Genomic DNA, 18907 nt, shown 5'->3' with positions numbered 1-18907 from the left:
GTTTTTTCTTAGAGAACCCTTTGTGATAGACATCTCATTTTTATACAGTTCCCAAGGGAACGATGTTCACACAATGTTACTCATTTTAGAAAGTTTGGTAAGATTCCATTTGGCTGCAAGTCTGTTATCTGAGCCCAGGGGAGGAAAGACTGTGTTTTATGCTCTAATTTTGTTCTCAGCTGTATTTTGTATCCTGAGATAGTGGAGAGAAAAATGGCTTTCAATTAATCCTTGAAATTTAGTCATTCTATATGTTACCCTTAATGAGGAATATTTTAGGTTTTTAAGATGAATTCATGAGAAATAAGGAAGTATAAAAAATTCAGCAGTGGCATTTTCTCTCTCATTTGCTTGGCTAATTTAATAAAGCTTAATGATGAGTGATAATTTCTACCTGGAATAGTTGTCACTCATGAACATATTTCATTGGTTGGTAATCGATACACTTAGTATAAACATTTTTTTTTCTCAGTAATTTCTAATAGAAGATATTTTACTTCTCATGGGGTGTTTTCTTCCTCTCGAAGTATTTCAATGCTGCTACTGTGAGCTCAAAGAGCCATTTTTCCTCTCCTCAATATTTTTTCAGTAGTTAGATAGACAGACATTTTTGCAGTGTTGCAAATAGCTTTTAATTTTACCTACCATTTCCTGCAAGAAAAGTTTTTTGACTGAGTTCTGTTTCTATAAACTCAAATACCCAGGAAATAAATTTCTTGTAAACATAGTAAAGACTTTGTCTGGGAACCTTCCTTTATACCATCAAAAAATAGTTCTTCTTCAAAGGAGCTCCAAAAAAAAAAAAAAAAAAAAAAGTACTCCATGTTCAGATCACTCAAATGTTGAAAACTCATCTGTATCGGCTGCTGAATGAAAATACAGATTTGTCAATATGGACAGCAACTTAAAGGCAGAGCTCAGGAAAATCATCAGTAAACACAACCATATAACTTATGGTTTAGAAAAAACTCAGATATCTTCTGATCCAATGATCTTATTTTGTAGATGGTGAATCTGGAATACTTCCCAAACTTAAGAAAAACCAGATATCGTCAAGGGACTCTAGAGATGTTCACATTTATGTCAGTGAGAATGGGCTGGGTTATGGTGCCTGAATAAATAACTGCACAAACTCAGTAGCTTAAGACAAGTGAGGGGTATTTCTTACACACATAATGTGCCAACGATGTGTGTGCAGTGGGATCTGCTCCAAGAGCTTGTGCATCAAGAATGACAAAGTCTCTATTACCTGGAACATCACCAGAGGCTGTGGCAGAGGGAAAGTAAGCACAGCTAATCAGGCCTGGAATTTAAAGACTCCCATCTGTAAGTGTCACATATCACTCCCACTCCCTTCATTAGTTAAGCAAGTCGGATGGTCACTTTTCACTTCGAGGAGGTAAGGAACTGCAGCTGGCTATGTTATTGGAAGGAGAAAACTGGAATATTTTTGAACAGTCCCTGTGTCCGTCAATCCTTATGATTCCTGCAGTCCTTGACAATTTTCAAATGTGTAAGCTCATAGACACAGATAGTAAAGACACGATAAGACCTTAAAGTATTTTTGAGAATATGATTATAGGAAATTCATTCTAGAAAATTATGAGAGAATCAAGTGGCTAAAAATTTCTTCCACCTCTTATCAGGCTGAATTAGAAAGACCCACGTAGTTGCAGGGTAAATGAAATTAAGATATCTAAGGAAAGGGTCAGTTGAAAGATGAGAAAACATTTTTTTAATGATAATTTTTTTATTTTTCAGGTATAGTTGGCATACAACACTGTATTAGTTTAAGTGTACAACATAATGATTAGACATCTACATAACTAACAAAGTGATCACCCTAATAAACCTAGCTTCCCTCTAACACCATACATAGTTATTACAATATTATTGACTATACTCCTATGCTACAGTTTACATCCCCATGACTATTTTATAACTACTAATTTGTACTAACATCCCATCTGGCAACCGTCAAAATGTTCTCTGTATTTATGAGTTTGTTTCTGTTTTGTTCATTTATTTTGTTTTTCGTATTCCACATATAATTGAAATCATAAGGTATTTGTCTTTCTCTATCTGACTTATTTCACTCAGCATACCACCCTCTAAATCCATACATGTTTTTGCAGATGGCAAGATTTCATTTTTCTTATGGCTGAGTAATATTCCATTGTATAAATGTACCACTTCTTCTTTATTCATTTATCTACTGATGGACACTTAGGTTGCTTCCATATCTTGGCTATTGTAAATAATGGTGCAATGAACATGTGGATGTACATGTCTTTAAATTAGTGTTTTGGGTTAATCAGATGAATACCCAGATGTGGAATTACTGTGTCCTTCGTCTCTTGTTGTAACCTTTGTTTTAAAGTCTATTTTGTCTGGTATAAGATTTGTTTGTTTGTTTGTTTTTGTTTTGACGAAATATCTTTTTCTATCACTTTACTTTAAGTCTGCATGTGTTTTTAAATCTGTAGTGAGTCTCTTGTAGGCAGCATATGTAAGGGTCTTGTCTTCTTATCCATTCAGCCACTTTATGTCTCTTGATTGGAGCATTTAATCCATTACACTTAAAATAATTGTTGATAGATATGTAGTTATTACCATTTTATTATTTATATTTTTGATTTTTTCTTCTTAACAAAGTCTTTTAACATTTTTTATAATACTGGCTTGGTGGTGATGAACTCTTTTAGCTTTTTTTTTTTTTTTTTTTTTTTTTTTGTCTGGGAAGCTATTTATCTACTCCTTAATTCTAAATGATAGCTTTGCTAGGTAGAGTAATCTTGGTTGTAGGTCCTTACTTTCATCGCTTTGAATATTTCACTCAAATCCTTTCAGGCTCGCAAAGTTTCTGTTGAGAAATCAGCTGACAGTCTTATGGAAGCTCCCTTGTAGGTAACTAATTGCTTTTCATGTCCTGCTTTTATGATTCTCTCTTTGTCTTTAAACTTTGACATTTTAATTATGATGTGTTTTGGCATAGGTCTCTTTAGATCCATCTTGTTTGGGACTTTCTGTGCTTCCTAGGCTTGTATGTCTATTTCCTTTGACTGGTTAGGAATTTTCTATTATTATTTCTTCAGATAGGTTTTCAATTCCTTGCTCTCTCTCTTCTCCTTCTGGTACCCCTATGATGTAAATGTTGGTATGCTTGATGTTGTCCCAGAGGCCTCTTAAAAGATCCTTATTTTTTTTAGGGGGGATGGCAGATTCTTTTTCCTTGTTGCTCTTCTGATAGGGTATTTTCTGCTACCTTATCTTCCAAACCATTGATCTGATCCTGTTTTATCTAATCTACTGTTGATTCCCTCTAATATATTCTTCATTTTAGTTATTGTATTCTTTATTTCTGGTTAGTTTTTTAAAATGTTTTTCATCTCCATTTTTATATTTTCTATCACTTTATTGAAGTTTTCACTGAGACTATTGAGCATCTTTATAACCAGTGTTTTGAACTCTGCATCTGGTAGAGATTACTTACATCCATTTTGTTTAGTTCTTTCTCTGGAGTTTTGTTCTGTTTTTACCTTTGAGACATTTTTCTTTGTCTCTTTATTTTGGATGCCTCCCTATGTTTGTCTTTGTATTAGGTATAGCTTCTATGTTTCCCAGTCTTGAGAGTGGCCTTATATAGTAGGTGTTCTCTGGGGCCCCAGTGGTATAGTCTTTCGGTCACCTGAGCCAGGTGCTCTAAGTGTGTCCCTTGTGTTAATTCTTGATTGCTGTTGGTACATCACTGGGAGGGATTGACCCTCAGGCTGATTGGTTGTGAGAACAGGGTGTGACTACAGTGGAGGAGTTGCTGTTCAGGGACTGACTCTATGTAGCAGGATTCACTTTAGCAGAGCTCTGGTGCCTACAGAGTCTGCCCTTTGAGTATGTCATTTGTGAAGGTAGTTGGGTGGTGCTCTGGTGTGGTCGGAAGCTGGCTACTGGGTGTGTTGATTCTAGGGCCTCTTGGAGAGGGCTTTGGTCATCTGCTGTCTGTACTCTGCCCGGAGCCATTTGGTATGAGCTACAGAGTGATCTGCAGATGGTTGCCACTTGTGCTGAGCTTGGAGGTACCTGGAAAAGGCTAAGCTGAACCGAGGCCAGCTGCCACTAATGCCAGGCTTGGGACTGCTTAGCAAGGGCTGTGGAGCATGCTGAGACCATATGCTGCTTGTTTGGGGTTTATAACCTTTGAGAGATTTTAGGAAAGTTTGCAGCATAAGCCAAAGCAGGCCATTTATTTGTATGAAAAGGCCACCAAAAGAGGCTTGGGTGGGCCTGCAAGTTGGGTGGGGCAGGTTCTCAGGGAATCATCAGGGTGGGGCAAACAGTATTAGCTGTGTTGATGGAGACTCAGCTATGGCGCTTTCCTGCATTTGCAGACTGGGTGAGGGTAGGGCTCAACAAAGATTCAATGGCTTCTGCCAATATCTTCTGTCTGGGAGCAAGCTACCCCTCTAGTCATCGCCCCAAAGCCAGACAAATTAGTTCCTTCCCATATGTCACTGGAAACTTTTGAGCTGCTGCTCTAGCACTGAAGTTCAGATAGAGTGAATTCATCAGTGAGTAAATCTGCACATAGACCCTTTAAGAGGACCACCTGGGACTCTGGCCACCCTTCATCTCACTCAGCCACAATCTCCACTGATTTTTGTGGCCAGCAGTTGGGAGGACTTCTCTCCCCAGCACTGGAACCCTGGGTTGGGGAACCTGGTGTGAGGCTGGGATCCCTCACTTCTTAGGGAAGATCACCACAGCCGAGATATCCCTCATGATTTTTAACTGCCTCACATGGGTGTGGGGCTAGTCTATTCAGTGTCTCTGTACCTCCTACCAGTCTCCACCTGGCTTCTTTTGTATATCCTTAGTTATAGGGCTTCTGCTCAGCTAGACTTCAGGTGATTTTCAATGATAGTTCCTTTGTAGTTTATTTGTAATCTTGGCATGGTCATGGCAGGAGGCAAGCATAGTGTTTACCTACTCTGACATCTTGACTGGAGGCCCTCTGATGAAAACTTTTAAGATTTACTCTTTGAGTAACTTTCAGATATCCTTGCTGTTTTCTCATGAGTATACCTCTGGCATAAACATTTTCTGCAAGGCAGCAATCAAGTTACTTCAACAATGTAACACATAATTTGGTGTGCTGATTTGTTGTATAACAAATAAAGTGCTCTCCAGGCTGTTCAAACACTTCAACAAAAGACTTAAACATATGCCTGGGCAAATAGATTTAGAATTTGATAATATGCTGTGAAAGATGAATTTAGAATGTGAGTAGAAGAAAATATATGCTATATTGCAATCTCTTCGCTAACACGATCCAATGTGTACAATTCATGGGTAAGCTTGCATTTGGGAAAATATATTAATGTCATTTGCTCACTTGAAACTAGATCTTAAATCTCACATTCCTTATTTAGATGTGTTTACAATCTTTTTTCTTTGTTCTTAGCTTTATAAGTTTCTACAACATTCTTTGTTTTTCTTTCATGATCATTTTTCCAATTAGCTCACAAGGCTCTGACTGCATTTTTGGCATAAAGAAGGAAACTCCTTACTCACTGCATGTTTTCAACAGTGGGAGAAGAGAGTTAACACACCCTTTAAATAAAGCATTTGAGAAGCAATGATTTGTGAGTTTATTATTTGTCTAGCCAAATCTGAATTCCTCAAAATACTCTATTTTTTTTTCTACTTTGGAGAATATTTCTTCTTGAGCATCAAAAGCCACTAAAAAAATTCTTCAGCCAGACATGTGTGCTTAATTTGTCAACAGAAGAGTGAGTTTTAATTTTGAGATGCTTTTAGATAGATAAACTGAAGATATAAAAACATGGCAACGAAAAAATTGTTTTATTTTTTAAATAAATTACTTAAAAGGGTTATGGTGGCCCATTAATGGCTTTTAAAAAAATTGATAAACACAGAGCTCTGAGGCAGAAAGCCTCTTTCTGAAAGAAATACAAATGGAAATCTGGAACTCATTTGTTTTATAGTACATTAGCATGACTTGGTTACTTTCATAAGCCCAGTCACATATACATGTAGCATAAAATTTTCTTTGTATTTTATCCCTTTTTAATTAGTAAAAGGATTATCATTATTGACTACCTTATCAATAGAGAGTGTTTAAAATATTGTTTACTTATAACATAATAATTGATGTATTACTAACTTAAATAACATTAATGATAACTTCCAGACACACAAGTATTGTGATATATCATGTGAATATACTAACTTTTTTTCAGTGAGGTTAGAAATAAATCATTAAACATAGATCATGGCTGTGTAATTCTGGAGAATGAGAAATTTTGTCATATATTTAGAAAAACATTTTCATCTGTATCACTTTCTTTTATTATGAAATCTTACATGATCATAAAATTTTAAACAATACAGATCTATGTAAAGTTCACAACTAAAGTTCTCTATTCACTGCTCTATCCCTAAATTAATTCGTAGGTAAGAATCATAATAGCAGTATGGAATATATCTTTTTAAATTTTGTATAGATTTACATAAAGACATGCCTACAAACACAGTCATATACATACATACATTTACATATATATGACATATGTTTAAGTTCATATGTACATACAAGAAATGAGATCATATTATACATAATTGTACAACTTGCTTTTTCACTTACGTTGTGGAAACCTTTCCATATGTGCACATGTAGCAATACCTTACTATTTTCAACTGCTGTTTTTTTACATATTCGTTGGGTGAAATTGGAAAAGATCGTTAAAGGCCTGTCTTTAAAAGGGCATGGAGAAATATGCCTTCCTATATCCAGTAGATGGGATTGTAAATAGTGATGATATGAATAGTTACAATAGCTTTCCTGGGAATCTATGACAGTATATGACAAAGTTTTAATATAAATGCCTTTGGCCTAGAGATTCCACTTCTAGTTTTCTAGCTTATAGAAATACTTTCTTGTATGCACAACAATATATGCACAGAGATGTTTGTTGCGGCACTTTTTTTTTTTAGACTGAAAATAGGTATTCTCATGGGCTTTGGAGATTGGATTTTGTGCCCCAACCCTGCCCTGAAGCATTTTTTTTGTCCCTCTACCATTTTTTTTTATTCCCAGTTTCATTCTCTCCCTTTTAGCAAACATCAGCTTGTTCTCTATATCTAGATGTTTGTTTCCATTTTTTTTTTGTTTATTCATTTGTTTTGCTTTCTTAGATTCCACATATAAGCGAAATCATAAGGCCTTTATCTTTCTCTGTCTGACTTATCTTACTTAACATAGCATTCTTGGAATTAAAAAATATGAAAAGGTAAACAAGCTAATATTTATCAATAAGGAGACTGGCTAAATTAACTCCAATCTATTTATTTTTCACATTGTGCCAGTTGTCTGGGCTCTAACTGTTCTAAACTGGGGTTGGCTATAGTTCATGAGTTGGGTTCATGTCTGCTACATGTGTCTCCCATCCTTGGATCAGTGACCGCTTGAGGCATATTCTTCTCATGGTGAAAAATAGAAGTGGAAAAGGGCCAGACAATCCATATAAGCGCAGTTTAAATTCTTGCTTGCATTATGTCTGCCAGCATCCTATATGTCAAAACAAGTTGGAGAGCCAAGCCTGCATTGAATGGATAGGATTCATGCCATTCTCCTCCCATCTATGGAGGAGGTCAAGGGAGAGAGAGTGACCATTTGCAAATAATATAAAGACAGCTAATAATCTAAACTATTTTAGACAAATCCCACAGGTTTCCAGTAAATTTTAGATACAAAGAAGACCAATCCAGCCTAGGTGAACTGAAAACTTCAATGTCATGTTCAATTTACTGTTTACATCCTACTCTTCTGCACCCAACTTCAGCCTGACCCAGGTCCAGCACACCTGCAAACATCTCTCTCTTGTCTCTTTTCTTTATCTTGGTCTTTTTAATGTGGAAGAAAATAGAATAGGGCATCTTTGCAGGTTTATTTTTTTGTTAACATTGGTTCCTAAGAGTCAATTTTAAAAAAATGGGGAAAGTTTCATTCAATTTTATATTTTTTATTATATATAAAACTGGGATTTCCAATCAAGAGCAGCCCTGATACTATGGGCATTGTTATGACTGCAGGATATAGTATGAGTGCCCTGGAAAGGTCCTGCCTTGGTTAAAAATGTACACTTTTAAAATTCTAAACCAATGGGAGCCTAAAGATGAGTACTGTTTCCATAAGGACTAAACTAAGAATCCATCTTAATCTCCTATATTCTCAGTTTAGCTGTCAGGCACCCTGTGTGGCCTACCCTGGTGGGCCAGAATTGGGTGGAAAATTAGAACCATCCTGAGATGCAAGGTGCAAGGATATCTTTTATGCTCACCATATATAGTACCAGCTACAGCCTTTCCACCAGAAATGCTCTCATCGAAATAAGAAAATCTCCATTTTGTTTGACATGTTGTGAATGACATTATTGACTCTGAGCTAAACTCTGACTGCTTATCATGAGGGAAAAGAATAATGGTGTTGGAATCAAGATCCATGTTCTAATCCTGATCTTCTACTTCGGAGCTGAGTGAACCTAGGCAATTAAAACTCTTTAAGTTCAGTGTCTTCATCTGCATATTGGGAATCCTATTAACTACCTGATAACATTACTGTGGTTAAATGATCTAATTGTAGAAAGCTCTTAACACACAGTGAGTGCTTAAGAAATGATTACTATTATTATTTAGAAAAGTATGAAAGCAGGTAAGTGATTGATAGGACAACATGTACATGGTTGGCTAGAGAATATCTGCTCCTCTTTCCTAATAACTTAGTCATACTCTGCAGAAACTTGATTTTGTTTGAAAAACTTACGTTTCACTTGTCCTAATTTTAAAGAACCTACAAATAATAGACTCTAATTGACAAATTGGCAAAAATAAAAAATAAACAAAAGAAAAATGCTATATTTTGTGAAGTAAAGATCCGGAAAGATGATCTTGGATGACGACCAACATATACTGACTTCAGTGTTATGATTGTTTCCATTTTTCATTATTTTACTGTCTTCATTCCAATGTACATGTGCGTGCACACACGCACTCACACACACTACATCAGTCAGTGTAGTTTCTCCCCCATGGTTACAAAAATGACATAGCAGAACTTTTAGTCGAGCCCTGTACTGCTGGTCGAGTAACACCAACTCCTCGCTTGCAGTAATCAGGAGGTCAGATTCCCAGTCTAGCAGATGTATGACACCGGGAGCGAGTGGCAGAATTTGCTACATGACATGCTACACATGTTTGTGAAAATACAATTCTATCTTGGAGCATAATCAGGGGGCCAAGGTCTAAATCTTATAGTTAATTTTGGTTGACAGCCTTAAATATTTGGTCAGTGCTGGTTTCCGTGGAGCTTTGTAGGAGGCCAGCTCTTTTTCTAAGAGATAAGCCTGCATTCCCTTAGTCTTAGAAAGTTAATCTTTACCTCTTTCGGTACTGTGAATCTGAATTCTTTTCAACACTTTGTACTGACAAATATTATTATTGTTGTTTTTATTATTATGCCAGCCAAAATGATCCAAAATAGTATCTATGTCATAATCTGTATTTTCCAAATATCTGATGAAACTGAATCTTACTGTATATATGTATTGCCCACATGTGTTTTCTTCACTTGAAAGTGCTTACTCATTCCTTTGACTGTTTATTTTTGGGTTATTTTATCTTTCCTTATGATTTTCAAAAGTTCTTTAGATATTGTTATTAATCATTTATTGGTTATACATGTTGAAATATCTTCTTCCAGTTTATAATACATATTTTCATTTTCTTTATGTGTCTTCTGATTAACAAGTGGTCTCAATTTAATATAGTTAAATTCATTAAATTTTTTTGCTTACAATGGCACATTTTGTGTTTTAGGAAATCCTTCTCTATCTTTAAGTCAGAAAGAGATTCACCCAGATTTTTCACTAACATATTTACCTTTGACATTTAGGTCTTTAATTTATCTGGAATTCATTTTTGTGGGGCAGGCAGAAATTCAATTTGTTTTTTCTATATAGATCACCAATTTGTGATGATTTTTCTATGATATCACTAATATTTTCTGTGATTTGCATTGACATTCTTCCTGGGTTAAAACCACGCATGGTACAGAATGGGCCACATAATTTCTTTCCTTAGAGACAAAGTCTCCTCATCATTACTGTAACTTTGGGGGAAGTTTCTCTTTTCATCAATGGTATTTTTTTTTTCAGTGATGCTCTAAACTTTGTCTCATATATATATATATATATATATATATATATATATATATATATATATATTTAAGTGGCAAAGTTGTTTGATTTGTTTTGTTCTGAACCATTTGTCAAAGGAGTTCTTTCTGAGTGGTGTTCCTAGACCAGGCCACATGTTATTCCCCACAAAGCCCCGCTCCCAGAGCACAATCAGTGACTGACAGTGAAGCATTTGTGCCTTGAGTATCTTGTCTCCCTGGGTGGAAGTTTCATCTAGGACATTCAAGAGTCACTTTGAAGAAAGTATAAGTTTGAGTGTTCCCAAAGTTGAGGAAAGACATGCTGGGTCAAGAGTAAAAATTTGCTGAGATGGTTTTGTCTGCATGGAATATGTGTACCTAGTAAAAGTGTGGGGTGGTGTTTAGCAAGTTCTGTGACCTCATTGATGAAATCCAGATCTCTGTGGTTAACAATAACTAGTGGCCTCCAGAGACAGTTCTCTCCGGGGAGAGAGTTTTATTCTCAGAAACGAGTAGAAATACTATCTGACAAAGTTAGCATATAGTCTTGTTTTGGTAAACTGTTGAGCCACGTAAATACTGGCCACTTAAAAAATAAGTCTATTCTTATTATCTATAAAATGTATTTTATTGAATAAGTTGCTTAAGAAGAGTTTCCCAGAAACACAGCTGAAATCTCTTGTTTTTATCCAACAGATTTTTTCACACAACTGCCAGATGGAATTGGTATGATGCTAGATAAGGAAGGTACTATAGAAACCCAGTAACATAGAGAGAAAACATTTTTTCCCAGAACTTCAGAAAAGAAAAAAAAAGCTCCATCCATGCTTTTCTCTGCAATTTCTTTTCAGCATACATTCCTCCAGCTGATTCTGCAAACCAGTGTTGCTGTTGAGTCAGTCTGTGGCTAAACCAGGGGCCTGAATTACTCTGCCATTTGTTACAGCCACTTCATGATGACACACCACTTACAGACATAGGCAGTTGCTTTGGAACAACATTTCACTTGTAAATTTTTGACAGAACTCCTAGTAGTGTAGTTAGACACATAATTTGTCTAAGAAGTGTTTAAGTAAGGAGTTGCTGAAATCTTATCTGTCAAGATTCCAGAACATAATCTTGTGAGCACAGTTTTCTGAATGGTGGTGAAATATTTGTTTCATACTTGCTATGGGAAAAGCCTGCTTAATTCTATTCTATTCTATTCTATTCTATTCTATTCTATTCTATTCTATTCTATTCTATAGCTGCTTAATATCTAACACACAATAGGTCTATTATACAGACTTTATTAAGCACCTGTCATGTACAAGATACTGTGCTGGAGGGTGGTGATGAAAAATACTTCTTGGCAGCAAGCAATAAAAATCCCTCTGGCTACTTTAAACAAATGAATTTAATGGAAGGATTTGAGGGGGGTTATAGAATCATAGAATTATTTTATCTTGTCATTAATAACACCCATATGAGAAAATGACCATATAAACAAAATTCACACAACTGCTTATAACTTAAATGTACACTTGTCATCGTGCATTTGTCCTTATCTCCATATGTTCATTTTTGTAAGGTGTGTGATAAAATAAATAGGACAAGTTTATAAAAACAATTCAGACTACATGCATTCTTATTTATACCTTTTTGAAGCTACGTAAAGAATTTAAGAAAACATGAGTAATGGCGCATAAGTGTTATTATCCTTAAACAACCCAAGAAATATTATTGAAGAATTAAAAAATATGTTGTAGAAAATTAGTCTTTATTGTTTTCATCTGTGAAGAATCTGAAGATTATATATATATATGTGTGTGTGTGTGTGTATGTATATATAATTTATATTTGGTTTATCTCAAAGCTAATGAAATAGATAGAACAATTAAATGATATGTTGAAATAGTCAATATGCTATAGTTTGTACTTTTAATAAATACTGTAGTTGGCAATGAAGTTGCATTAGAGAAATCTGATTTCTACTGCAAAAGAATTACCCATCCAAGGCTTAGAACGCAAGATATTTATTGAAAATATTCTCAAATACAATAAAATAAATCTAACATAAAAAAGATAGTAGAGAGACAAGACTTAGGAATAATAGAAACCAATATATAATGTAATGTAATATAATATAATATAAATAACATATAATAAATTATATACTATGTGATAATAGAAGATATAATGTATTATATATTATATGCTTCATATTTATTATATATGTAATATGTAATACATATATCAATCCAAATATATCAACCTATATATATCAGTCCAAAGTCCCAAAATTCAGGAAGCTTGACTATTTGGCAAATATCTTTAGTGGAATAGCATTCTATATGCTGGTAATATTATAGTGACTGCCACTCTATCCTCCTTAGTGATAAGAATTACAAAATCATCTGATTGACTGAGATTTGGACATAGGCTTACCCTGGCTGAAGCAGAATCTGGGGTCCATAATAGAAGGTGGGCATTTGCGAACCAAGAATTATCCTTCCAAAAACTTCAAATACAATGAAAGGTAATTATACACCCTATGCCCCACCTTCCACCAGGAAAAAAAAAAAAATTGGAGGACTGTTGAGAAGAGGAATAATGCTGGGAACTGCCTATTACAGGGAAGGTGGACATTGTTATGCTACACAGAGATGAAGGAGAATGAGGGATGAGTAGGGGACATTAAATTTGAAGGTGCATTAGAAAACCAGTATGACTGGTGATAGATGGAATAAGAATAAAGTACGCTCTAAGAACATACCAAGTGAAAGAACACAAAAGACATGAGCTAAACCATATAATCAACATTTTGATTGGTTTAATCTGTCAGAGATAGGCAAAATTGCACAAAAGAGATAGATTGTTGTCCGGGCTGTTAAGACAGGACTGAAATCTGATCGAAGCATTACCTTATCTAAAGAAAAAGTGTTTCATTCAGCGAGAATGCTGGCCAACAAAGAAGAGGAGAGACACAGGCCTGATTTGGTGGTATAAACATCCATTTCTCATAGATAGATGCATCCTTATCCTGGAAGCAGATACACTGGTGTCATTAAACAATCTAAACACGAGAATTGACTATGAGAGATTCCGTTCTTTGCTAACTGAGTTATATTCCAATGAAATGGCTTCCACAAGGCTTTTCTATAGGGAGAGAATGTGCAACAGAATGAGATTGTCCAACAGTTCTATTTCTCTCTTTTAATACATGTTCTCATTTATATATCCAAATCAGCATGTGTTTTCATCCAAAACATAAGTAACTGAAAAACTGCTAAGGCCAAGTTATGAGTAATTTTTAAGAAATGAGTCTCAATGAAGAGATGGTTAAATGAAGCCAGACTACAGGGAGTTAAAGCATAAAAGTGTCATAATAATAACACTCCTTTATACCTATGTGGTATCCTATAGTTTTCAGAGCATTTTCACTTATATTATCTCATTTCATGATTTTATGAGAAAAGTAAGAATTTCAAAATCCAGTGGAAAGTAGGGATACTGACATTTTGAGATTATGTGATTTACGGGTGAGAAGTAGCAGAGAGAGAAGTATTTTTTTCTACCATTCCAGTGTTTTCCCATTGGTCTACACTTTCCATAATTTTTTCAGCTTTGTACTGATCACCGTTAGATTGCAAGTGGTGACGGAAACACAGTTCTGACCCTAAAAGGGCAAGCAGCACTACAAAACTGCGCACTTACACAGGTTACTTTGTATTTGAACTTCAAGAGGAATTGATTTAGTCATTCACTGCTCCATTCCAAGCACTAGAACTATAAGAGAGAATGGGCAGATATGATTTTTGCCTTCATCAACCTTTCAAAATCTGGAAGGTATTGGGTATCTACTTTCTGTTTGCTTCAAGGCCAAGGGTTTTGGAACTTCAAGTTATTGAATGTCTATGACTGCACAGTCCCAGAGACTTTATATGTATTATTTCATAAAATTTTCTTTGTAAGGGAAATTTGCTACATCAGAACCTTTTGAGGAGACTCTCAGTCCACTTTTAACTAACTTTCTAGATGTTTCTTTCCCTGGATAAACTATAAACTTCATGAGGGCAATGGCTAGCTGTCTTGCCCATGGCTGTAGTGTCAACTAGCATGGAAGGCACTCCATAATACTTTTTGAATTGAATGGAAAGAACTTGTCTTTTAGAGATAAATGATTAAATAAGGATCTTAATTTCTAGAGCTCATGAGTGGTGGATCAGAGTCAAACAAAGACCCAAATTTATCCACAGTCTGTGTTTATTTGTTGATCTGAATCTTGTCTCTCTGTGTACTGAGTAATAGTATTTTTCTGTTCCAATTCATCTCATAATTTTATAATTCTCATTGCTAACAATTTATCTCTCTGTTAAAAAAGCCCAAACTAAGCTTCGAAGATTAAATCAAAACAATGATTTTAAAACAGATGGAAACCCAAAATGCAAATAGATATACTTATATATTAATAGATATGAATTCATATGTGTAAATATATGTGTACATATATATATACACATGTATTTGTCTTTATTTGTATAAATATATAGTTATAGATATGTATATACATTTATATGTACATGTGCACATGTGCATATTTTTATATGTATATATATACCTATACATACATATTTACATATGTATTGTATGTGTGCTTATATGCTTATAAAACCAACATTTATAAAATACATGAAAGTATAGAGAAGAATATAGAATTATTTAATTCCACCACAACTCCCCATACATATTTTACATACACAACAAAATTGACGTCAGCTCCATTATTTCTTAAGTATTTTCATTTTATTCTTTTCTCTTTCTGATCTTTATTTTCTTATCTTCACTTTTTGGCTTTAAAGGACAGGTCTTGGCTGCTTACTCAGCAGTTCACTCACAGCCCTGGAACAATATGTCTGCAGCACTCTGGCTTTTGGGTCATTCAACTTCGGATCTCCTCTGCTTTCCTTTTTCCAAGTAAGATCTTTCTGTGTTTCTCACTTGCTGACTCCTTCCTTTAAGAACCCCTTTTCTTTCTGTATGTGAAGAAATTTCCAAATGAACTCTGTGCTTAGGAAACACAAAGTACTCTTTTAAAAGTTGCCCTCATATTTAAAAGTGGTATTTCCTTGACTTGAGAAAAAAGAATTTCTCCTCTAATGTTGATTTCTAGCAGAGGAATAGAACAGATTCTACATCTTATTTTCTTGAGAAATTTTTGTAAAATTAATTTTCTTATAATTTAGGGGATTCCTTGCCTACTTAATTAATTAGTAGCAAGATCCTCAGAAGGTTGCTATAAAAATATTTTGAAAAAACTTTTATATTCTGCCACCACAGAAGTTTAAAGTGATATTGTCCCTTATAAGAGAATGGTTAATTGAATAGTAACTAGAAAGAAAATAGTTGCTTTCCCACTCTTTCCTCCTGGACAAAGTGTGTACTTTTTTTTTTTTTAATCAAAATAAATCTTGTTTTCTCTGACTTTCCTCACCAGGTCTAATTCCCTTATTACAAATTGTTATAGCAACATCTACTCTCAGTTATCTCATTTACTACAGTTGCACCTATCCATTTATTCACTTAACCTGTAAATATTTATTGCACATTCTGCTCTGTATCAGGCATTGTTCTCGGCTCAGAAGTTATAGCAGAAAATAGTGCAGACAAGTTTCTCTTTTCTCAGTTTTTCTCCTGTTGGGGGAGACAGACAACATAAAAGTAAATAAAATTATTTTAGTTAGTGTTAAGAGCTGTAAAGAAAATAAAACAGGGTAACGTGATAGAAAGATAATGTGGTGGTGATCTACTTTAGACATAATGTGTTTTAACTATCTATTGCTGCATAATAAATGACCATAATCTATGATTTAAAATAATGACAATCTAGATTTCTTACACTTCTTTGGGTTGACTAGGCTGAGCTGGGTGGTTTTCCTGTTTCACATTGTGAGATGAGGTCACTCATGGGACTGCATTCATCTAGGAGTTTGGTTGGTCCTGGCATGTCCAACATGGCTTCTAACATTTCTGGATCTCTCTCCGTGTGGTTCCTTCATTTCAGTAGACAGTAGTCTAGCCCAGGTTTTTTTACTCCTCATTGAGTGGCTTCCGAAAAGCAAGGATGGAAGCTGCCAAGCCTTGTGAAGTTTGGACCCAGAACTGGCAGCACCATTTCCACCACAGTCTGTTGGTCAAAGCAAGTCATAAGGTCAACAGATTCAAAGGGAGGAAAGAAAATGCCATCCCCTGATGAAAGAAGTAGTAAAGAATTTATGGTTCTTTAATTTATTGAAAGGTGGATAATTATTTGATTACTGACTCTTTTCACTAGATTTTAAGCTCCAAGAAAGCAGGGTTGGTATCTATTTTTGCTCACTGTTGTTACATTAGTGTCTAGCACTAGTATCAAAAATGAATTATAATGTCAATAAACGTCAGGAAAAGATGAGAAAAGCAAATACTTGGTTCGCATATTATCTCATCCCTATCTTGTAATCATGAAAGGCATTGCTAATGGATCATAGCATTCTTTCTCCTTGAACTCTGATAGACCTTAATATCCTACTTGACACAGTGATCCAGATAGTCTTTACCAGTCAAAGTTATCATGTGTTATATCACTATGGATGAGAGTCCCAGAGAAGGCTTTAGGGAGGTAGAATGAGCTGGAAAGGCAGAGAAAAAAGATAAGGCCTCCACTAGTGTGTATCATTTCTTCAGATGAATTAGAAAGAGGTATCCTCTCTTGATATATGAATATAAAAGAAAAAAAAAAACACTCTCCTTTTAGGTAGATGCTTCCTTTTGAATTTGGAACAGACAGCAACTTCTTTGTGAAAAATTAAAAATGAGCCTCTTTCTCCAGGAAGATGCAGTCCTGATCCAGAATATGGCTTGATCTATTGCTTCGATATTTTGTACAGAGTTTCCAGGAGTAGAGCAATTATAGGGAAACATAAACGAAGATTGTGCTTGAGTTCTTCATTTTCAACCCAAGAGCTCTTTTTTTCTTATAAGCAATGGTCTTTCAGGTTGAAGATTCATACCTACAATTCTTTATTTTAGGACCAGTTGATTCTACCCTGAGACCAGCTGGGTTTACACTGACTAGCAAGCATCCAACAGTGATTATGTTTCCTCCATGTCAAAACCACCAAGTGAAAAATGAAAGCACTAATCAACCAGATGTTTTGTCTACATCATGCCCAACTATTAGTTAGACTAAATCAACACTTCTCATCTCCTTTAATTGTCTTGCCAAAGTTTAGGGGAACCCCTAATCAATGGAAAAACCAGACCTCCAGTTTATTTGTTGAAGCCAAGGAGATAAATTTAGTCTGTTGACAGATGCTTTCACTTTTCAACCAGATATTAGGGCATTATAACCATAATAATATATAAAATGTATGAATTTGCATCAGAATGCCTGGAACTATTTAATATCTATATAGTCTAATAGGGTGGACAAACTCTTGTAATGTAAATTTTTCTAAAACTCTATTTTCTTCATGCTTTGAATTCTAAAATATACCCATCACCAATGGGAAAAATCTTAGCCTAGTATTCAAGATCCTCAATCAAACTACCATATCCCTCTTGTACCACTACTCCCTTATGTTTCACACCTTCTAAAGCAGGGTTTCTCAACCTCAGCACTATTGATATTGCAGTAGACAATTCTTTGTTATGGGGCCTGTCCAATGCACAATAGGATGCTTAACAGTATACCTAGCCCCTGTCCCTTTCCTTTCATGTCATACTCTATCCCCCAAATCATGTGGTTCTTCCTCTTTGATAACCTTTTTGTTCATCAAAGGTGGATAACATGTTAGTGTGTGTGTGTGTGTGTGTGTGTGTGTTTTTCCTTTCTACCAACAACCAGGTGGGAGATAGGAGGCCAGACAAGGGGCAGGAAAGAGTGTGAAGACATTTTGATCTCATCATGTTAATCAGACAAAGACTACCTGCTATAGGTCATTTTACACCTAATGAAATAGTGTAACTTATATTGCAGACTACACACCAAGCTTGATTCTCTCATTTGGTGCTCCTCAAAATCCCATAATAACTATTTATATCCATTTTACAGAGAAGAAATATGAGGCTCAGGGAGTGTCAGCCTTTGGCCACAGATAACCCAGATAACAAAGGGAGGAGCCATGATTCACTGCCAGGCAGGCTATGTCCAAGAGTACCTCCTTACTACCATTGAAAGTGTATAATGATTTAGGAGATGTTATCCTTGAAGCAGTTTGCTTTGGTTTCATCTTCTTGTTATTGAAAGATGGATCACCTGAGAGAAAAAGCCAATTGAATTCTCATCTTCCCTGTGTATTTCCATTCCAGGACTTTTATTTACTTTTAATGACTTTCTCAGGCCTTCCTCTTGAGAGTGAGACCTTCCAGAGCTGAGCTCAGCTCAAACATGAAACTTTTGGGAAAGAGTTAGGAAAGTCTGTTCAGCTGTTTTTGTAGAGGGAAAGAGAGAGAGAAAAAAAAAGATATATAAAGTACCTTTTCTCCTATTCCCCCAAATAACTTAGTGTTTAGACTTTCAAATTAGCATGTGGTCAGATCTTTATGAGAAAGTCCAGAATGAGTTGAAAAATACTTGAGTTTCAGACTGTTCCCTTCTCTTCCCTTATTGACTAAGCAGAGCTGTAAGTATAAGCACACTGCTCATCACATGTTTGG

Source organism: Rousettus aegyptiacus, unplaced genomic scaffold (assembly GCF_014176215.1).
Source record: "Rousettus aegyptiacus isolate mRouAeg1 unplaced genomic scaffold, mRouAeg1.p scaffold_m13_p_5, whole genome shotgun sequence".
Lineage (NCBI taxonomy): Eukaryota > Metazoa > Chordata > Mammalia > Chiroptera > Pteropodidae > Rousettus > Rousettus aegyptiacus.
This window is presented reverse-complemented; position numbering follows the sequence as displayed.